The 24,261-nt window shown below is 32.2% G+C and overlaps 1 protein-coding gene across 3 annotated transcripts in view; it reads right to left on the bottom strand.

Moving 5' to 3' along the window:
* The window catches only part of LOC126891953 (bifunctional peptidase and arginyl-hydroxylase JMJD5-like), an 82,116-nt gene extending 61,825 nt beyond the window's left edge, over positions 1–20,291 (bottom strand). Inside the window, exon 1 of one of the 3 annotated variants that reach the window (XM_050661306.1) lies at positions 20,155–20,291. The gene's annotated coding sequence lies outside the window, so the exon portion shown is untranslated. Of the gene's footprint in view, positions 1–19,903 lie in introns of all 3 variants that reach the window. The other 2 variants (XM_050661305.1, XM_050661304.1) reach the window with 2 other exon arrangements.
* Between the last annotated feature and the right edge of the window lie 3,970 nt (positions 20,292–24,261).

Below are 24,261 nucleotides of genomic sequence, written 5' to 3'. Positions count from 1 at the left end.
ATGAAATAACTCCAAGATACTTATCAAAAACTGATAGAATAATGTTTGAATTTGAATTTACGTAGGTACTTTGTAATTTCAAAAAGAATATTTTTTTCTTGTTTTTGACTCTTGAAAATCGACGTCTTTCGTTGTTTTTTCGGTTTTAAATTGTTTATAACTCGAAAACTATCAACTTAAGAGAAAAATTACAAAATACGACCTTTTTGTTTAGAATGATTCAAAAGATCTAAAATACACACACCGGCAAAATTAGCCGAACACCTTAAAAATGGGTCATGTTTGATGTCGCGAATTTCCTAAACCTGTTGTCCGATTTGAGTGATTCTTTTAGTATGTTATAGCCTTATTAGTTAAGAATATCGGTGTAATAATATTGTTGCTAGACAGTTAAATGTCATTTTATACCGGGTGTTACAATCATCCTGTGTTTTTTTCTTAAAGTTCGGAACACCCTGTGGAATATTCTAGCACAGCGGTTCTCAATCTGTGGTACATGTACCACTGGTGGTACATATCATTATTTGCGGTAATACACAAAACACAAACAAAATTAAAATAGTAGTACTTAGTAAGTCTTGGTAATACAATCTAAAAATATAGGTGGTAGCAAAAATAATAAAAAGAACTGTAGGTGGTACATGACTCAAAAAGGTTGAGAAACGTTGTTCTAGCATATATAAAATATTAAAATTAAAACTCGATTGTAGACTTAGGCTTTCTTAACATTTTCTTTTTTGATTTATTTGCTTATGTTGGAAAATAAAAAAGTTATGTGCTTTAACAACTAGCCATGCTTTTTATCAATAAATCCTCATAGTAGGGGAGGAAAGTATGCTAAATTTGCAGTTACTCGAGCGGTATGGGGACCTATTGGATTGTGAAGAGTGGGTGCTAAAACCAAAAAAAGTTGTGTGACTCTCCACAAAAGTGTAGGACTCTCCATTTTTTAATTTAATTTTCCATTTCCACCAATCGTTTTTTCCGATTATAGCGCCATCTATCCATAATTGGAAAAAAGTTGCGAATAAAAGTTGCTTATTTTTACGCCAAAGATCCCAATCTGCAATAAAAATTGGGGGCTCCTATTTAAGATTTTAAAGTAACCCCCCTCCCTACCTCCGTGGGGGGTCGTGTTTGGTGCCATTCGATATATTTTTGAAAAATATTGAATAGGTGTATTTTGCCGTTTTACGATCTGATGTTCATTTCGCGAAATATTGCAGGGTTCGTATTTAAAATTTTTAATTTACTCCCCACCCCTCTCCGTGAGGTGTCAAGAGCCCCCACAGAGGTGGGGTGGGGGATTTAATTTAAAATCTTAAATAGGAGCCCCCAATTTTTATTGCAGATTTGGATTCTTTACGTAAAAATAAGCAACTTTTATTCGACACATTTTTTCAAATTATGGATAGATAGCGCTATAATCGGAGAAAAATGATTGTTTCAAATGGAAAATTAAATTAAAAAAATGAAGTCCCCCACTTTCTGGAAAACTTAACTTAACCTTTTTCTGATTTTAGCACATACTCTTCACAATCCAATAGGTCCCCATAACGCTCGAGTAACTGCAAATTTAGTATACTTTCCTCCCCTACTATGAGGATTTATTGATGAAAAACATGGATAGTTGTTAACACACATAACTTTTTTATTATCTCAAATAAATAAATGAATTAAAAAGGAAAATGTTAAGAAAGCCTAAGTCTACAATAGGGTATTAATTTTAATATTTTACATATGCTAAAATATCCCACAGGGTGTTCCAAACTTTAAGAAAAAAACACCGTATGATTGGTACACCCGGTATAAAATGATATTTACCTGTCTAGTAACAATATTATTACAACAATATTCTTAAATAACAAGGCTATAACATACTAAAAGAATCACTCAAATCGGACCAGTGGTTTAGGAAATTCAAGACATCAAACATGTCCCATTTTTAAGGTGTTCGGCTAATTTTGTCGGTGTGTGTAATATCTGCCTGGGCCGACATACTTTTTTAATTTATAAAAAAAGTAATTTTTTAATTATTAATTATAGTCAGAAGAAAATTAAATTGGGTACCTCTTGCTTTTTATAATTATTAACATACTAAATTACATATATCCAATAATTTTTATCCATTAAACAGATCGGTGCAGTTCGACCCTATACGCTTATATTGTACTTATCTAAAACTACTAAGAGGCATGCTTCACAGGATTTTGAATCAGCGTCTGAAATTCTTGACAGTTGAGGTTCGGAGCTCCGTCTATTAGTCCCTTTTACGAAACGTAATACGCTAGGCAAGGGAACTATGAGAGGCTTGCTTCACCCGGCTTCACCTATACTCGCACGTGGAGGACAAAGATCAGGGCCGTACCTACATATTTTTATTTTTTTCTCAAAAGTTATTTAGCAAATTTCAAAAAGTTAAATTGTATTTAAAGAATTGAGGATGGTATAGAGAAATAAGGTAAATAGTCGATTGATATACTGGTGAGGCACTGCCTCACCTGCCTCATAGGACAAGCCGCCACTGGTTTTTTCCTCAAAGTTCGGAACACCCTGTGGAATATTCCAGCGTCTATAAAATATTGAAGTTAAAACTCAACTATAGCCTTCGGCTTTCTTAACATTTTGCTTTTTGATTCATTCGCTTCTATTGCATAACAAAAAAGTTAGGAACTTTAACAATTAGCAACGTTCTTCATCAATACAGGGTGTTTCTAAATACGTGCGACAAACTTTAAGGGGTATTTCTGCATTAAAAATAATGACCGTTTGATTTATAAACATATGTCCGCAAATGCTTCGTTTCCGAGATACGGGATGTTAAATTTTTTCTTACAAACTGACGATTTATTTAGTGATCTAAAACGGGTTGAGATATGCAAATGAAATTTGGTAGGTTTTAAGAGGTAGTTGTTACGAATTTTTTGGCTACAATTAAGAATTTTATATTCACCATTGGCATGCATACGGGTCATATAACCCGGTCATAATCCCCGTATGCACGCCAATGGTGAATATAAAATTCTTAACTGTATGCCAAAAAATGCGCAATAACCACCTCTTAAAACCTACCAAGTTTCATTTGCATATCTCAACTGGTTTTAGAGCAGTAAATAAATCGTCAGTTTGTAAGAAAAAATTCAACACTCCGTATCTCGGAAACAAAGCATTTGCGGATATATGTTTATAAATCAAACGGTCATTATTTTTCATGGAGAATTACCCCTTAAAGTTTGTCGCACTTATTTAGAAATAAGACATTATTGATGAATTACGTTACTAGTTGTTAAAGTACCTAACTTTTTTATTACGCAACATAAGCAAATGAATCAAATAGCAAAATGTTAAGAAAGCCTAAGGATGCAGTTGAGTTTTAATTTCAATATTATATATACGCTAGAATATTCCACAGGGTGTTCCGAACTTTGAGGAAAAAACATACTATCATTTTTACACACGGTATACAATGACACTTACCTGTTTAGCAACAATATTATTACAACGATATTCTTGAAGAATACTAAAAATTATAAAATACTAAAAAAATCACTAAAATCGGACCACAGGTTTATAAAATACGAGACTTCAAAAATGTCCCATTTTTAAGGTGGTGCGTTAATTTTGGCGCTTAGTGTAAGTACTATGGCGCTTTTATCTTGGGGGCGGTTCCCATCCCTTCAAATTGGTGGACATTTTTTGGTCAAAATTACCACGGAAGTGGCTATAGAATATAATTATAAGCAAAAAACCGTTCTATATATATTTTTTGAAAACTCCATAGTTATTCGTGGTTGAAAATTGGTGATTTTCATTAAAAAATGACACCTTTTCGGACGGTTTTTGCGAATACCTTAAAAACTATGCACTTAACTAAAAGAACTACCTATATAAAATATTTTTGTAGCTTATAAAAAACAAAGAGATTCGTTCGTTCATAAATCTTGTAGTTATAATACAAAAAGAGATGTGGTAGGTGAAAAAAAGTTTGTTCTTTTTCACCAATACCTTTTGTACTTAAAAAGCCCTTTAAAATGAGCAGTATGAAATGTCAATTAGATTCAAACTAAGCGAGAGATGCTGCAAAAAAAATGAATGACTAATGTATTTTAAGAAAAAATGGGAAGTATATTTAACCCCTTATCCACCAGAATTTAAAACCATCGTTTTCCTTCTAAAACACCTTTTATTATTGTGTTACTTCTATGTTCAAAAAGTTAATCGGCTTTAAAATGAATGGTTTTTGAAAAAAAAATAAGATTAAATCATAGAGGGCATCTCCATTTTTTTGTATAGTATATTTTTTTCGTATTTCTTACCATTTTCGAGTTACCTATATGGAGAAAAAGGAAGATTTTTAAGAAAATTTAAAAATGCGCTCTATAATTCAATCTTATTTTTTTTTTTCAAAAACCATTCATTTTAAACCCGTCCAACTTTTGAACATAGAAATAACACTATAATAAAAGGAATTTTTGAAGGAAAACCATGCATTTAGATTCTGGTGGATGAGTGGTTAAATATACTTCCCATTTTTTCTTAAAATACAGTAGTCATCAATTTTTTTTAGAGTATCTCTAGCTTAGTTTGAATGTAATAAACATTTCATATCGCTCATTTTAAAGGTCTTTTCAAGCACTACAAAAGGTACTGGCAGCATTATACACCTAAAATCGACCGTTTCTCTGTTATTTCAAGTTGAATACACCGATTTGAGCATGCACAAGAAAAACAAACTCTTTTCGCATACCTACCATATCTCTTTTTGCATTATAACTAGAAGATTTATGAAGGAACGAACTCTTTGTTTTTTTATAAACTACAAAAATGTTTTATAGTTTTTTTAGCTAGATGCATAGTTTTTAAAGTATTCGCAAAAAAACATTCGAAAAGGTGTGCTTAATAAGAAAGTTAAAGGTAAATAATATCGGACACATAATGAGGGGACAGTGATATGAAATGCAAAGATTGATAAAACAACTAAAGGTGTATAGGGAGAAGGATAGTGTCATGGTTGAAAAATTTAAGGGACTAGTTTAAATGCAGTTTAATAAAACTCTTTAGGGCTGTAGATAGAGTAAAGATAGTGATGATGATATCAAAGCTCCGAATAGGATAAGGTAGGTACTTAAAGGAGAAGAAAAAATTAGTAACGAAAGCTAACCAGAACTGACCTAACCCTTGTAACAAAGCAGTCATTTTGTGTTAAAAATGGGTAAGAATGACATTTAAAAATTGAAAGATTTTAATTTTCACAAGAAAACATATTTTATGTAACTATGGCAACACTGTTAGGATTTCCCTTCTTGAGCTTATATAAACCGGGAGATATTAACAGAAGTTCAACCACGATTTTCTAAGTCCTGCCCTTGCAATACTGGAAGGTTAGAGAAGGTACTTACAATTTGTGGAAAAATCCACGGGTTTCCTGTGACATTTTCCTGTGAAAATTAGATTTTCCATGAAAAAAAAAATTGGGAGTTGCGATGAATTTTTAAGTCCTGCCATATCCATAGAATAACAGGACACTATATATTTTATGAAGAAAATTTTTTGGGCAGGACGGTTGCAAAAGGACTAAGGGAGTATACAGATATACAAACATTTAATGAAAATAATGAAATTTTCATAATTTTCTAAGTCCTGCCAACTTAATAAATTAATCATATTTATTTCAAAATGACCAAAAAAAATGTTGGCATGACGTCACCTAATGTTTAACTGCACTTGTTTCTTGGAAAATTCTGTATAAAATTTTCATTCTGGTTCCGTGATTTTCTAAGTCATAAAATAAATTTTGTTATAAAATAAATAATTTCAGTAGACATTATTCAAAATGGCAGGATGTTTAGTTACACCTTTTTTACTATATATAGTTAAAAAATTTGTAAGAAAATTCGTGGAAAATTACACGATTTTCTAAGTCATGCCATTTCGCACATATCTCAAGAAGGTTAATATAAATTTATTTTCAAAGAGGCAGGATGGTTGTATAGTTATTTCGTATAAAAAAATTAAATTGTGTGTCTGTAAAATTATTTCAGGGTGTTATACAAACATATTCATATCACCACAATTTTCTGAGTCATACCATGTCGAGTATGCTTAAAAAACACTAATCTAAAACCGTTTACAACTTGGCAGGATAACCACAAAGATGAACAATACAAAAAATTAATTTGTATATCATTAAAACAATCGTATCCTATTAAATATTATTTTCCTGAATAATGTCTCGGAATTTTTACACACTTTTCAAATCTAATAGCAAACTGTAACATCTTTATTTTAAGTGATTAGATCATATTTTTATCTAAGTAAACGCAATAAAAGTAAATAAACAATTTTTACAATTTATTGGTTATAGTAGGGAATTTACCTACCCATTATATTATACAGGGTGTCCAGAAGCTCTCATAACAAACGAAAACCGGAGATTCCTCAGATAATTTTAAGAAAATTTAACTCAATTCACCTAGTTCAAAAATGCTTCCGTAGAAAGCTAAAGCTCTTTAAAGATGGCGTCTTGTAATTCATCATCGTCATAATTCAACCCGGATCTATCCAATGCTGGATATAGGTCTCCCTCAGTCTTCTCCATGCATTTCTGTCCTGTGCTGTCTGCATCAAGTTTCTGTCGATCTGTTTGATGTCATCAGACCATCTGGTTGGCAGACGACCTCTACTTCGATATGCTTCGTCTAGAAGAAGCATATCGAAGTCTTGTAATTAGTTTCTTTAAAATAGTTGCAGAACGCTTTTATTTGGAAAATCGAAAACTGGTACACTTATTTATCTTCCAGAGGTCAATTGTCAAATGTCAATTATCAATTGTCAATTTTTAGTACCGGTCATAGGGGTCCGTTTTGGGTACGGAAACGGATATTTTATCGAATAACTTTTCTGCCTAACTTTTAAGCATTTCTGACACTGGATTATTAAATTCTGGGATAGTTTTGTACTAAAAGGTATACTTTTGCTTTAATTCAGAAGAATACGCAGTGTTCTAGAAAAATCGATTTGAAAAATTTTTCGTTTTTTGGTTTTTTGAGTTTAAAAGAATTTAGAAAAATTCTATTTAGGAAAACGAAAACTGCTACGTTTATTTCTCTTCCAGAGATGAATCGATTTTATAAATTGTGAATTTCTAGTACTGGTCATAGGCATCCGTCTTGGGTAGATCAACGGATATTTTATCTCATAACTTATTGGTCTTTAAATTTTTAGACATTTTTGAGAGTAGAGTATTAAATTATGAGGTATTCTAGTAAATACTAAAAGTTACTCTTGCTTTAAGTCGGCAAATACACCGTCTTTTTTTGTTTTTTTTTTTATTTTTTTCAAATTCAAATAAAAGGTGTACAATATAAAAATGGGTGGAAATTGCATTTTAGTGCATAGCATGCATCCAAAAGTGCATAAACCTGTCAAAATCAGTGTATTAAGGGCAAAATTTTGTTATTTGGGAGGTTTATGGAGTTACGAATACGCAAGCAGATTATTTGAGGGTTTTTGGGATGGCCGAACACGAATATGACATTACAACCGACCCTCGGAGCACCTGGTGCCCAGGGTGACTGATCTCGAATTTAGAGAGTTTTGGAGGTCGATTCTGATGGCGTATTCATGTTCAGCAACCACAAAACTCCTCGAGTAATCTACTTGCATCACTTTAGTGTCTGAAAGCCTCGAAATTTAAGAATATGGCGTGTATATTAGTCACCCCGAGCACCAGGTAAAGATCTGTTCTAATGTGACATTCTTGTTCAGAAACCCCAAAAACCACCTGAGTAATCTGTCTGTATCAATTTACTGCCGAAATTAATATATAAATATGGTACAGAAAATGCTTAACAAATAAAAACATAAAATACCATTTTATTATAATACTAAAATACAGGGTGTTCCATTTAAGAAAACTCAGAAAATACTCATTCCGAGTTTCAACCAACCCCGTATACTAAAATTAAACATTTTGGTGTACTATTAATAACTGACAATAGTAGACTATATTAAAAATTGTTTAAACATAAATTAATGGAAGTTTGGATTTCAAACTAACAATATGTAGATATAGGGTGTGAATGTTCCTACAAAATAACAAAAAAACGTAATTATATTTTAAACTACCTCGTATATTTCAAAACACTATATTTTATTAAAGAGAACATCGAGTAGAATCCACAAATGTAGAAATATACAGGGTATTCCATTTAAAAAAACATAAATTTGTGTCACCCTGTGAAAACGGGTAGCCCTGTATATTAGAAAATACTGTTAAATCATAGTCCTATCTGTGGCCCATGTTTTACCTAAATAACTTTTTTCGTATATCTTACGACAAACGAGTAATTGGACTTTGTCACACTAATGCCCCACCCTGTATACAAAATAACCATAAAACCGTCCTGCCTCTTTGTAAATAGACTTATATTAAGATTCTTGAAACATGTGCAAAATGGCATGACTCAGAAAATCGTTGACTTTTTCACGAATTTTCTTACAAATCTAGGACTCCTGCCGTCTTACAAGAACCGTTTAACCTTCCTGCCGAGTCCCGAAAAGGTATTGATTTTATTTGAGTATTATAACTTTTTAAAGGCAGGACTAAGAAAATCACGGAATCAGGGTGAAAATTTTCCGCAGAATTTTCCAAGGGACAAGTATACTTAAACATTAGGAGACGTCATGCCAATATTTTTTTTGATCATTTTGAAATAAATATGTTTAGTTTATTTAGTTGGCAGGACTTAGAAAATCATGAAAATTTCATTATTTTCCTTACATGTTTGTATACATATATACTCTGTTACCCCGTTTGCAACCCTCCTGCCCAAAAAATTTTCTTCATAAAATCGATAGTATCCTGTCTATCTACGGATATGGCAGGACTTAGAAATTCATCGCAAAACCCTATTTTTATTTTTTGGGAAAATCTCATTTTTACAGGAAAATGTCACAGGAAATTTGTGGATGTTTCCACAGATTGTAAGTACATCGTCTACACTTCCAGTATTGCAAAAGGCAGGACTTAGAAAATCGTGGCTGAACTTCTGTATAATATCTCCCAGTCTAATAGACCAGGAAGGATCTGTGAAAAACCGTCTATTTTTGGATGTGCGAGGCGGCATTCGGATTTTTGCAGATAAAGTTAGGTGACAACTTCAACAATAATAATTGACTTATGCTCCTTCTCAAATATGCCCGGAACATAATAAAAAAATTAAAATATTTAAAAATTTCGACCAACATCGATTTTTTTCTACTTTCTTTGCTTATAACTTTAAAACGATTCATTTCGGAACAAAGTCGTAGAGAAATAAAATAAAGATAATTGAATTTTGTATGATAAACGACTGGTTAAAAATGTCTTAAACTATTACCCTTTCTGCAAAATATAAATAAATACAAAATAAGGGGGCAAAGCAAGCCTGTTTTTATTCAATGTTTTTCAACCACTTTGAACCTTCATAATTCGCTTAGAAAATTCTTACAACATACTTAAACCGTCCACCAAATTTCATTAAAATCGACCTGATAGATTTTGCATAATAATTTTGCAATCTAATTTTTTTTTAAAAAGTTCAAATTTTTTAAAAACTTTCTCAACAAAAAGTAGACCATTTAGAAGTTTGCTAATTTTTTTACATATAAAGAGGCTCCTACCTATCTAATACACTTTACATAATTAAAATCAGATTATTTAAGCGGCCTCAGCACTGTTTTAAAGTTAGAAACAATTTTTTGGCTTATAAACAAATGCAGTGAGGACATTTGAGTTGGCATAAATTCGTTTCCTCGAGAATAGGCGTATCTGGAGATAAATCCCAAAACAGGTCGATTTTTATTTCTAAATTCTATTTTTTTGGTATATATGTTACGGTCAATGTGATAAGTCCGGTCTGTATTAATAATAACCGGTCTGTATTAATAATAACCTTAGCAGTTGGTCAATGTGATTAATAATGCCTTTATAATTAGATTAACCGGTTATTATTAATACTATCCTAACAGCTCTGGTAAATGTAATAAAAACGCATTTTGGGCTTCGCTACTGTTTATTTATGAAACTTGGTAATAAAGTTAAACACTTAAACAGAACTTATTAATCAAAAGCCTAACTAGACATGTATTAAGTAAAAACAGACTCGAATTTGGTAATAAAGTTAAACGCCTAAACATAAACATAATTTATCAATCAAAAAACCTAACTAGACTTATATTTGGTAACAAACAAGTAATAATAGACTTGTATTTGGTAACAAAATTAAAACACTTAAACAAAATTTATCAACCAAAAAAACCTATTTAACTAGACTTGTATTTGGTAACAAATTTAAAACACTTAAACAACATTTATCAATAAAAAAACCTAACTAGACATTTAATAAGTAAAAACAGTTAAACACTTAAGGGGAAAGGCGCAAAATGTAGCCTGTTAAATAGTGTTAAAATTTTTAATGTGTTTTAAATGTATTCATTTTTTTGGAATCATGAGAAAAGTAATAAATATTTTTTAAAAATTTAAACGCAGAATGAAAGATTACGTTATTGCCGAGGGCCTCAAGTCCATCAGAATACAAAATTTCTTTTGAATGAAATATTTGCAATTAAAAATAACTGTAACTTGTTAAAATAAACATTATAGAAGTTTTCAGGGACTTTCGGCCCTCGGTAATCATGAAGTTTTTCATTCTGCCTTTAAATTTTTCAAAAATATTTATTAGTTTTCTTAGGATTCGAAAAAAATATATACATTTAAAGCACATCGAACATTTTGTCAGACGACATTTTGCGCCTATGCCCTTAAACAAAATTATCAATCAAAAATTCTAACTAGACATGTAATAAATATGTATTAACAAACTCGTATTTTGGCAATACATTTAGAACTATACTAAATTTGCAATCAAGATGCAGTTAGAAATTTACAAACCAAGACATGTTAAATACTACTAGGAGCACTCCCGAATCATAATTTACAATGTATAAACTTTGGAAATCATGATTTAGGATTTACAATGTATATGGGTACATTGTAAATTATGATTCAGGAGTACCCTTAGTAGCATTTAACGTGTCTTGGTTTGTTTATTTCTACTGCATCTTGATTGTAAATTTAGTACAGACATGTAATAAGTAAACCCTCCACCCCACAAGCTTCTAAGAACTTATTGGTATTCAACATTTATCACGTTTACCGTTTGAATACGGTATTTATTAATAATAACCGGTCAATGTGATTATTTCTGGTATATTTATTACTTTTACCTAGCTATTCGGGTTGTATTAATAGTAACCGGTAATTATTAATAATTCCCATTTAATCACATTTACCGTAACATATACACTAAGCGCCAAAATTAACGCAACACCTTAAAAATGGGACATTTTTGAAGTCTCGTATTTTCTAAACTTGTTGTCCGATTTTAGTTATTTTTTTGTATGTTATAGCTTTATTCTTTAAGAATATCAGCATAATAACACTGTTGTTAAACATGTAAGTATCATTGTATACTGGGTGTAACAATGATAGTGTGTTTTTTCCTCAAAGTTCGGAACACCCTGTGGAATATTCTAGCGTCTATAAAATATTGAAATTAAAACACAACTATAGCCTTAGGCTTTCTTAACATTTTGCATTTTGATTCATTCGCTTCTGGTGCATAACAAAAAAGTTAGGTACTTTAACAACTAGCAACGTTCTTCATCAATACAGGGTGTTTCTAGATAAGTGCGACAAACTTTAAGGGGTAATTGAAGACCTTGGGACCAGAAGGGGGCATGCCACAAAACAATATTTTGGAGAAAACATCATTTTAAACTTATTTTCAAATCCTGAAATGCAATTTTTAAATTTTTCTTGGTAGTAAGGTCCATAATCGTTTGGAAATATGATATTAAATACAAAATAAAAGTAACACACATGTTTGTTTAACGGTTTTTGAGTTTTTGAACATTTTTTGAAAAAATATGAGGTTTATGTCCTTTTGTATAAAAAATTATGAACTAAAATATGAACATAAAATGCAACAATAAAATAATTCAGTTGTCAATATTTTCAATATCTGAAAAGTCGTCCAAATGTTCAATGTCTTCCAGTGGTTCATTATTCTCAGTATCTGGTAGAATTTGTTGGCAAGCATCAATTTCTGCCTACACTGTTTTTTGCCACCGCAAGGTGCACATTATTTTTTTGGTTCTATTTTCTTCCCTTTTGTATTTATATACATAGTAGGGTAAGGTGTCCCAAGAGTACGCACCCGCCCAAGAGTGAGCACACTTGTTTTTATTTAAATATATATTTTAGAAGTGGTAGTGACATCTATTATATACGTTTTCAACTTGTACCCGTAGAAATACAGAAACTCTGATGCCAAATTGACAAGTTACACTTTGTTTAGAGGCCATTGTGTAAAAACGTGATTGCAGTATAGGTTATATGTATAGTTTTGCTCTTGCTCAAAATAACGTGTTGTGTGGTAAGTAGGAACATTTATTACACTTGAATATGATTATTCTACAGATTATGTTTGCCTTTATTTATTTTACCTTGATTTATTACGTTTTTTGTTTCGAAAATAAAAAAAAACGATTTTATGTACCAGTTGGTATGCTGCCCCAAGAGTACGCATTTTAAAGTTCCTAAGAGTGTCTCCTAAGAGAGACTCTTGGGAAGGTGTACTATTAAAGGGCGGTTAATTATTACTTACTGTTAAGAAGAAAAATAGTCAAAAGAAATCACTCTGCTACATCAACAGTTATAACAGTTAAGTAGGTATATATCTTTTTATAGCATTGTTTTTTTTTTCAGTAAATGAGTGCTCACACCTACAAGAGAACGTCCCAAAGAAAGCTGATTTTTACCGAGCAACTGATGGAACAAATACAAGCTGATATTGAAAATGGAAAATCGAAAAGGCAAATATCTGGAGAACTGAATATTCCTGAGGCCACTATTCGCAAGCGCTTAAAATGTGGCACGGTACCTACATCTTTAGGTAGATTCAAATGTGCTTTTTCTAATGAAATGGAAATCCAGCTAGCAGATCACCTAAGACAACTTGATGTAAGGTTTTATGGATTAACAAGAAAAGACCTTAAGCAGTTAGCATTTGAATATGCTGTCATGAATGGTATTGAACATCCTTTCAATTCAACTAAGAAAGCTGCAGGTGACAAGTGGGTTAAAAACTTTTGTCTACGGCAGAAATTAACGCTTCGACAACCCGAAAAATGTTCAATAGGGAGGATAATGGGTTTTAATAAACCTCAAATTGATAGATTTTTTGACAACCTTCAATGCTTGTATGAAAAGTTTAAGTTTCCTTCCAACCGCATTTATAACATGGACGAAACTGGGATAAGTACGGTTCCCAATAAACTGCCAAAAGTTATCACAACTAAAGGAAAAAGAAGTGTTGGAAAGGCCGCAAGTGCAGAACGTGGTCAGTTAATCACGGCAGTTTGTTGTTTTAACGCTAGTGGAGAATACGTAGCACCAGCATTAATTTTTCCCAGGAAAAGGATGCGGGAAGATCTTTACAAAGAAGCTCCAAGTGGAACGTTAAAATTAATTTCAGAATCAGGGTTCATAAATACAGACTTGTTCATTCAGTGGATTCAACATTTTCAACAAGCAGTGAGATCTAATCAAGAAACACCTGTTTTGCTGGTTTTTGATAATCATGTTTCACATCGTACCCTACAAGTCATTAATTTTTGCCGAAAAAAATCATGTTCATCTTGTGACTATTCCACCCCACTACCCCACACAAGTCAAAAACTTCAACCGCTTGATAAAGGATTTTTTGCGCCTTTTAAGTCGACTTATAGCCAATTTTGTGACAGCTGGCTCGTCAGTCATCCTGGTAAAGTTATTAACCAGACTGACGTAGCTGGTTTGTTTTCAAAAGCCTATTATAAAGTTGCCAACATTGAAAAGGCTGTAAACGCATTTAAATCGACCGGAATTTTTCCGTTCAATCCACAAATATTCTCAGAAGAAGACTTCGCTCCTTCTATGGTAAGTGATAGACCATTTACCCAAAATCAACCTGAACAGGAAATATTGACGGTGGAAGCAGCAGAATCTGCCCCAAACAGAGAAAACGAAAAGGAGGTAGAATCTGTTAACACATGGGAGGAAGCTTGTGGAAGTAAAAAAAAATCCCTGATGATGCATTAGAAGTGGTAGATTGTGAAATTTCCTTAGATGACAATAATGAAAAAGAATCAGTAGATCAGTTAAAATTTGATCTTTTGAACACACCAGTTTTAATCAGTATGGATCAAGTTGAAATAATAGATGTTCCTGATCCAACATTGATAATAATTAATAAAAATGGTTCAGAAGACAATCAAGCTAAACAAGTTCCGGAAATATCAACTAACTCTTTAGTTGATAACGTTGAGCTATCAACTCCCATTCGGTCTCCATCCGAAATTAGGCCACTACCAAAAATGGAATGTTCTGAAGTTCGAAAAAGAAGAGCACAAAAATCAGAAATTTTAACAGGTACGTCTTTTAAGGACTCTTTGGAGATGTTAGAGGCAGAAGCTCAAAGAAAAAATTCCAACAAAAAGAAGGCTGTTAAAAGACAAATAGATGGAGACAGAATAGATGGAGACAGAAATGAAGATAAAAATCAGAATACTTTGGTGAAAAGTTTGAAAAAGTTGAAAAGAAAGGTGTTGTCGAAAACAAAATCAGCTAAAATAAATATTGAGGATAATGAAGATAAATCGGAATTGAATCAAATGCCTGAGAAAGACATATTTTGTCCTGCATGTAATGAACAGTTTGTGGAACCACCAGATGAAGACTGGATCCAGTGCTTTCAATGTAAAGTCTGGTGGCATGAAGCCTGCACATATTATTCAGTTGGTCAGTTCTGTTGTGATTTCTGTTATAATTAAAGATTCTTAATTTTATATTTTTAATGTACTTTCATTATTAATAAACTTATACATGTAACAGATCAGTAATTTTTCGTTTATTTCAATGTTCCTTGCCCTGTTGTACTTTTAAAAGGTATGCGCACTCTTAGGAAACCTACTGCGTACTCTTAAGACGATGCATTCCCAAGAGTACGCATGTGCACCATTTGAGTATTATTGAATTTTTTATGTTTTGTACAACTTTAGAGTCAAAAAGTATTTACATTTTTTTATCTTATATATTACATATTTCAGCCATTCTTGATTTGATAATTAAAACCTAACCATTTATTTTATAATAGAAAAAATATGTTACGTGCGTGCTCTTGGGCCACCCTACCCTAAACTAGATTCTTTTTAGTCTTTCGCTTAATTTTTTATGTCGTTGGGTATCCTTGTGTCTCCATCTAGAAGGCGCCTTCTTTTCTGGAGTTGGCAAGAGAACTCGAGAAGTCTGTGGGGTATAAACCTATTCATTTCCCTACAATGAAGTAGGTACTTCACTAAAAAGGTATAAGCCACAAAAAACCTTTAGAATAATCCTAATATTTTTAGGTTCGAAAAATATATCATAAGGGGACAAGCCACACAGTAAATAAACTTACTGTTCCTGGGTTTAAATTTTCCCAATCACTGCTACTTCCGGATACTGTATAGTCTTTGTTATCTTCGCTTTTATTTAAAAACGGATCTTGGTCACTATGTTCAGAACAAACTCAGAAAAGTCTACTTTCCGTTTACATGCACGGGAATGTTCCGCCGCCATGTTGATTACTACTATGGCTTGTCTCCTTCTGTTGCAATATAAAGTATTGGTGACACAACGGGACTTAACTACAGCGGCGCCATCTATGAGAAAACTGCTGAAATTTTCTGTTTGGGACATTAATATGGTCTTAAAGTGTGCGATTTCGACTTGTAACTCATTTTTGACGAAATTGTGGCTTGTCCCCTTCTGGTCCCAAGGTCTTCAATTCTGCATTAAAAATAATGACCATTTGATTTATAAACATATGTCCGCAAATGCTTTGTTTCCGAGATACGGGATGTTAAATTTTTTCTTACAAACTGACGATTTATTTATTGCTCTAAAACGGGTTGAGATATGCAAATGAAATTTGGTAGGTTTTAAGAGGTAGTTATTACGATTTTTTATTTGCTACAATTAAGAATTTTATATTCACCATTGGCGTGCATACGGGTCATATTACCCGGTCATAATCCCCGTATGCACACCAATGATGAATATAAAATTCTTAATTGTAAGCCAAAAAATGCGCAATCACCACCTCTTAAAACCTACCAAGTTTCATTTGCATATCGCAACTGGTTTTAGAGCAGTAAATAAATCGCCAGTTTATAAGAAAAAATTCAACATCTTGTATCTCGGAAACGAAGCATTTGCGGACATATGTTTATAAATCAAACGGTCATTATTTTTCATGCAGAATTACCCCTTAAAGTTTGTCGCACTTATTTAGAAACACCCTGTATTGATGAATTATGTTACTAGTTGTTAAAGTACCCAGAACCTATTTTACTTCAAATCAGGCCCGAGGCACTACATAATTTTCGGGCCCCTAAATATAATTTAATAATAATATTAATTAAGTTCATTAGTAGTTAATATTGATATTAAATTTTTTAATTGTTCTAAGACCTTCTTCTTCTTAACGTGCCCTATCAAGTCCTCTTGACGTTGGCGATTAACATGGCGAAACTGTCTCTGTCTCGAGCTATTCTAAATAGTTGTTCTGCTTTCTTTATTCCTGTCCACTCCCGGATATTCTTCAACCAAGAGGCCTGCTTTCTACCAATTTCTCTGCGTCCTTCGATTTTACCCATCATAATAAGTTGAAGAATATTATACCGGTCTCCCCTTACTACGTGTCCAAAATAGGTTTCTATATTTGATGTTATCAAGCAGCTCGCGGGCAGCATTTGCTCTCTTAAGGACTGCCACACTTGTCAGAGTAGCAGTTAATGGTATTTTCAGTGTAAGTCTGTGCAGCCACATTTCAAAGGCCTCCAAACGATTAATGGTCGATATTTTTAATGTCCATGCTTCGACAACATACATAAGGACTGACCAACATTTAATCATGCGCTTTAGAAGTTTAAGTTGCAAGTTATCATTACAGAAGAATAACCCCATTTTTTAAAATGTCGTGCAGGCTATCTCGATTCTACATTTTATCTCTTTATCTGGATCTAGTTGTTCAGTAATATGGCAACCAAGATATTTAAAACTGGGTACTCTTTGAATTATATGAACATCAACATATAACTGTGAATCTTGATGGGCCAAACGGCTAAATACCATGTTTTTTGTTTTTGAACAGTTTATGTTTAGACCAAACTCTCTTCCCACTGTGTCAATGGCATTTAAAAGGTGTTGTAATCTATTCATATCATCACTTAAAATAACTGTATCGTCTGCATATCTGATTGTATTTATCAGAATTCCATTAACTTTCACACCCCATTCCAAAATATGGAGCGCTTCCTTAAATATTCTATCTGAATATAAATTGAATTATAGTGGGGACAGTATAAAACCCTGTCTGACACCTCTTTGTATTTTGCATATTTCTGTTGATTTTCTTTTTATGCAAGCTGTCGCTGTTTGACGCCAGTATAATTTTTCTATGATTCGTACATCTTGACTATCAACTCCTTAATCCTTTAATATTTTAATTAATTTGTGATGTTGTTCTGGATCAAAGGCCTTCTCATAATCAATAAATACAACAAATACGTCTTTCCTTTGATCTCGGCATTTCTGCAATAATACATTTAGTGCAAAGAGTGCGACCCGGGTTCCCAGTCTATTTCTGAAGCCAAATTGTGTTTCATCCTGGTCTTCTTCACATTTATCTCTGATTCTACTGTGGATGATACGTAAAAAGATTTTCAAAGTGTGTCTCATGTGGTTCTAAGACCACAGTTGACAAATTTGAAAATTTATCTGGTTTTATTGCAATAAAAATTTTTGATGATTTTTCCGGGCCCCATTAAAATGCGGGTCCGAGGCAGGTGCCTCACTGGCCTAGTGGTAAAATAGGCCCTGAAAGTACCTAACATTTTTATTACGCAACATAAACGAATGAATCAAAAAGCAAAATGTTAAGAAAGTCTAAGGATACAGTTTAGTTTTAATTTCAATATTTAATATACCCTAGAATATTCCACAGGATGTTCCGAACTTTGAGGAAAAAATACACTATCATTTTTACACTCGGTATACAATGACACTTACCTGTTTAGCAACAATATTTTACAACGATATTCTTGAAGAATAAAGCTATACTATACTAAAAAAATCACTAAAATCGGACAACAGGTTTAGAAAATACGGGACTTCAAAAATGTCTCATTTTTAAGGTGGTGCGTTAATTTTGGCGCTTAGTGTATATCATACTAGTGACGTCATCCATCTGGGCGTGATGACGTAATCGATAATTTTTTTAAATGAGAATAGGTGCCATATGATAGCTTAATCGAAAGACTATTCAATTTTGTATTCACTAATATAAACATTAACATAATTATTTATACAGGGTTTGAATTAAAAAAAAATTTTGAATTAAATTAATTCCAATATTTAGATTACGTCATCACACCCAGATGGACGACGTCACTAGTATGATATTTATGCCAAAAAATTATAATTTAAAAATAAAAATCGATCTGTTTCGGGATTTATCTCTAGAGTCGCTCATTCTCAAGAAAATGAATTTATTCCAACTCAAACGTCCTCACTGTATTTGTTTATAAACCAAAACATTGTTTATAACTTGAAAACAGTGCTGAGGCCGCTTAAATAAGTCCGATTTTAATTCTGTAAAGTGAATTAGATAGGTAGAGAACCTCTTTATATGTAAAAAAATTAGCAAACTTCTAAATGGTCTACTTTTTGTTCAGAAAGTTTTTAAAAATTCTGAACTTTTAAAAAACAAATAGATTGTAAAATTATTATGCAAAATCTATCAGGTCGATTTTAATGAAATTTGGTGGACGGTTTAAGTATGTTGTAAGAATTTTCTAAAGTCTAAGCGAATTATGAAGGTTCTAAGTGCAACCTAAGTGGTTGAAAAACATTGAATAAAAACAGTCTTTTTGCCCCCTTATTTTCTATTTATTGCTATTTTGCAGAAAGTGTAATAATTTAAGACATTTTAAACCAGTCGTATATTATACAAAATTCAATTATCTTTATTTTCTTTCCTTATGACTTTGTTCCAAAATGAATCGTTTCAAAGTTATAAGCAATGAAAGTAGAAAAAAATCAATATTTTTCGAAATTTTTAAATATGTATTTAAATTTTTTTATTAATGTTCCGGGCATATTTGAGAAGAAGAAGGATCATACGTCAATTATAATTATTGAAGTTGTCACCTAACTTTGTCTGCAAAAATCCGAATGCCACCTCTCACATCCACCTCAAAACAGATTTCCTGGTCTATTATGAAACAGTTGTCATTCGTATCATTTCTTATTAGAGAGTTATCAAGTAACTCTAAGAATACGGTAAAGTTATAAATAACATGTAAAGTATACAGGAAAATAGCGTTACCGTATTCTCCTAGGGTTACTTGATAACTCTCTATTGTTTCATGATATATAATGGTAAATAATGGAGGTGGCTTTTAAAAATAAGACATATTTTAAATGACAATTACAGGAAAAATAAGGCTCGCCCCCAATAAAAAACTATTGTACAATTATCAGTAAGTGAAACGGAATTCATTGGTATAAATTTCATATCCGTAATCCGTCTACCCTTAATCTAAACTAGAACCCAAATATGAAAAAAACTGTATTCAGAAATAACTTTGATAAAGGCTGTATATAATAAAATATTAATTAAAAACTGTAGGTACATGTACAAAATGCACCAGTGTACAAGACATTCATGGAACAAATATGTGTAAAATTTATTTTCTAATTTAATTTTCAACTTACTTCATAAAAATATTTTTCAACTTTGGAGGATTGAAGGTTAGGTAAAACAATTTTGACAGATTATAGACTGATACTGATTTACTTTACTGATTAGTTACTGCAGTAATGAAAACGAAAGGAAAGAGACAAGCAGGACGAGAGAACTTACATGTCCGCACAGCGCTAGGGATTATAACCGAACCGACTACAAGCACAAGCCGATTGCACTATTATAGGGATATGGGGGACATGTACTTAAAACATAATTTTACCTAAGATACATTAAAATTTTAATAATTTTATATAATTTAGTTGGGTACACTTCGCGTCAAAAAAAACTGGTACAACTCTTATAACCGAAAATCGTGTTTTTCAAATTGTGTGTTGTGTAAGTTGATCTTTGTCACAAGTGTCATTCTAGTTTCTAGGGCAACGTTGCCAGTTCAACGAAAATATTATATCAAACTATAAAAAAAAAATAGGTAAAAACGGGGCTGTGCGACAGACCGTATTTTTTAATATACTAAAAACTAAAACAATTGTAATTTTCCGTCATCTCAGTTAATTATCCATACATTGATTCGTGTTTTATTATAATTTATGAAAATATTTCAATAGGGCTTTTCATCGATTGTCATTTGTTTCGAGCTTGTGTAATGTGTCACATAATATTAATATATCTACGCCATACGTCTTTGGTTTGTATCATTGGTATATAGCGATAACAGGTTTGTTCCAACACGACCGAGAACCGTCACGAAACGGTAACGCTTCTGCGCAGTAAACAAAATCCGTTCCAATAAAAATATGATCGTCATCGGATCGTCCTTCCCACTGTTCCAACAAGAATTGTGATCTTTCGGTGACGGTTTCGTGATGATCATTTCAGTAATCGGGCAAATGTGCTGGTTGGACTGACTTGCGCACTAGGATTTAATTCTTTAAAGTTTTTGAGCCTTTGATCGACTAAAAGCACACAAGCTGTCACCAACAAAAATGACAAATATATGATTACCGTCATGGGACGATAACTGGGCGATACAATTACGAACATGCGCACAACAAACGGTACAAGTAGTTTCGTGACGGTTTCTGGACCGTCCAAAAGTTCATGTTGGAACAAACCTAATAGGGCTTTTCATTCACAGTCATTTGTTTCGAGCTTCTGTCATATGTTGTATAATCCGGGTATATTAATATTATACGCAGGTTATACAACATATGACGGAAGCTCGAAACAAATGACAATCGATGAAAAGCCCTATTACGAACATGCGCACAACAAACGGTACAAGTAGTTTCGTGACGGTTTCTGGACCGCTGTGTCTAGGTACACGCTAACGTGTACGCAAATAAAAAAGTTAGGTACACGCGAATTAAACTTCATCAAGCCAGTGACGTCATTATTTAGCGTGCGCAGTGACTTTATATTTTGGTACAAGCTATTTTGATATGTTTAGGCGCGGTACTTTATGTCTCGATTAATAGCCGGTTATCTAACTGGGGTTTAATCGGGACCACTTTAGGGTCTCTTGCGTTGTAATAAAGGCAATTACAAGTATTATTAAATATAATTATAAATAACGATAATAATAATTAAAATTGCATTTATTACAACGCAAGAGACCCTAAAGAGGTCCCGGTTAACTAACCGGCTGTTATTCGAGACATAAAGTACCGGGCCTTAGTGTTTTTTGTTTGATAGAAAATATTTTTATTAAGGGAAGGGGAAGGGAAGCAGAACTATTTAATTCAGATGTTTCAAACTTAATTGTAATAAAACAACTATATATAAAAGTATATATTCAGGTTAGCAAAATAAATATTAGTTAACATGATATTATAAATACAAAATACTGCTAAAGTATTATTTATACGTAAGTTAATTATACCAGTTTATATTGGTGTTTATTTTTGCTGTGGTGTTTATTTTTATTTATACAGGGAGTTGAAGTTGTTACGATTTTCATAGAAAATTGGTTATAACTTTGTAAATACCCTGTATAACATAATAAACCTTTATATTTTTGTGATATGGAAGTTAAGAAGATTTCGAACATAAAATAAAATATAGGATGTTTCATTTCCATTTAAAAAACATAAGTTTGGCCTGCCACTATATTATCGAACGCCCTGTAACATTCTAACATTCTAATTTTAGTAATTTTGTAATATGAAGCTCAAAGTTTGCTAAAATTTTTGTTACTAACTTTTATTGCTATCTATTACTATAGCGGATCTACTGAGCTTTATCACACTAATCAATCACCCCGTATATTTTGTCTTATTACTTCTGCTACCCTTAATCTCGAATTTTTGTCTCTTATCTTTTTCATACTGTTTTAGAATGCTGTTAAACTCATTAAAAGAACTAAATAATTGTCCACACTCCATACTTAATTAAAAAAAAACACTAAACAATTAAAAATAAGGAAACTCTTTACAAATCAATTATTATACTGTAAACATAACGCGATTGGACAAATTCTAACCAAACTCTGACATTCGCGATACTTACATATTACAGATACTTAATACCACAGCATACACGTAGCTCAAATTAGCGTGTACCAAAAAACCCAGTCATAGTACACGCGCTGTGTCTAGGTACACGCTAACGTGTACGCAAATAAAAAAGTTAGGTACACGCTTAAACGTCATCAAATCAGTGTCGTCATTATTTAGCGTGTACTATGACTGGGTTTTTTGCTACACGCTAATTTGAGCCACGTGTATGCTGTGGTAATGTGGTAATATTAAGTATCTGTAAGTATCGCGAGTGTCAGAGTGTGGTTAGAATTTGTCTAATCGCGTTATGTTTACACCTTAATATTGATTTGTAAAAAGTTTCCTTATTTTTTACTTGTTTAGTGTTTTTTTTTAAATTAACTATGGAGTGTGGACAATTATTTAGTTCTTTTAACGAGTTTAACAACATTCTAAAACAGTATGAAAAAGATAAGAGACAAAAATTCGTGATTAATGGTAGCAGAAATAAGAAGATAAAATATACGGGACGATTGATTAGTGCGATAAAGCTCAGTAGTAGATCCGCTATAGTAATAGATAGCAATAAAAGTTAATAACAAAAATGTTAGCAAACTTTGAGCTTCATATTACAAAACTACTAAAATTAGTTAGAATGTTACAGGGCGTTCGATAATATATTGGCAGACCAAATTTATGTTTTTTAAATGGAACACCCTATATTTTATTTTATGTTCGAAATCTTCTTAACTTCCATATCACAAAAATATAAAGGTTTATTATGTTATACAGGGTATTTACAAAGTTATAATTAATTTTCTATGAAAATCGTAATAAGTTCAACTCCCTGTATAAATAAAAATAAACACCACAGCAAAAATAAACACTATATAATATAAACTGGTATAATTAACTTAAGTATAAAAATTATTTTAGCAGTATTTTGTATATATCCATGTTAACTAATATTTATTTTGCTAACCTGAATATATATACTTTTATATACATATATTGTTTTATTACAATTAAGTTTGAAACATCTGAATAGTTTTGCTTCCCTTCCCCTTCCCTTAATAAAAATAGTTTCTATCAAACAAACAACAAACACTAAACATATCAAAATAGCGTGTATCAAAATATAAAGTCACTGTGCACGCTAAATAATGACGTCATACTGGCTTGATGAAGTTTAATTCGCGTGTACATAACTTTTTTATTTGCGTACACGTTAGCGTGTACCTAGACACAGCGTAGTACACGCTAAATAATGACGTCACTGACTTGATGACGTTTAAGCGTGTACCTAACTTTTTTATTTGCGTACACGTTAGCGTGTACCTAGACACAGCGTTTCTGGACCGTCCAAAAGTTCATGTTGGAACAAACCTAAACGTATGACGTAGATATATTAATATTATGTGACACATGACAGAAGCTCGAAACAAATGACTGTGAATGAAAAGCCCTATTAAAACACATTGAGAATTTTGACATGCGTCAAAGTTTTGCATTAACTCAATGTAAAATTCTGAACTGTTGAATTCCAGCTTCCCTAATAATTATTTTACATCAAAAGACATTAGAAACTATTTGAAGAGGATTGAAATCTGTATTGGAAATAACGGTTAAAATTGGTCTACGTAATTAAACATATTCCAAAATTTTGTAAAAATGTAATACATTTTAGTTTTCAGCCCAAACTTAGGCCACCCACAATGCAATAATGTTCACATTTTTGAACTGTCAATATTTTTATTTTATCATCTATTGTTTAAAAACAATACAGTTGATAAGATACCCTCAGTTGCGGAGAAAGGATTAATAATAAAGATTTTTTTATTCAGTCAATGGTGTGAGCACTGTCAGCATAGTAACGTGTGGCCTTTCTTTTA

The sequence above is a fragment of the Diabrotica virgifera genome, chromosome 9, assembly GCF_917563875.1.
Source record: "Diabrotica virgifera virgifera chromosome 9, PGI_DIABVI_V3a".
NCBI classification, from domain to species: domain Eukaryota; kingdom Metazoa; phylum Arthropoda; class Insecta; order Coleoptera; family Chrysomelidae; genus Diabrotica; species Diabrotica virgifera.
This window is presented reverse-complemented; position numbering and strand designations above follow the sequence as displayed.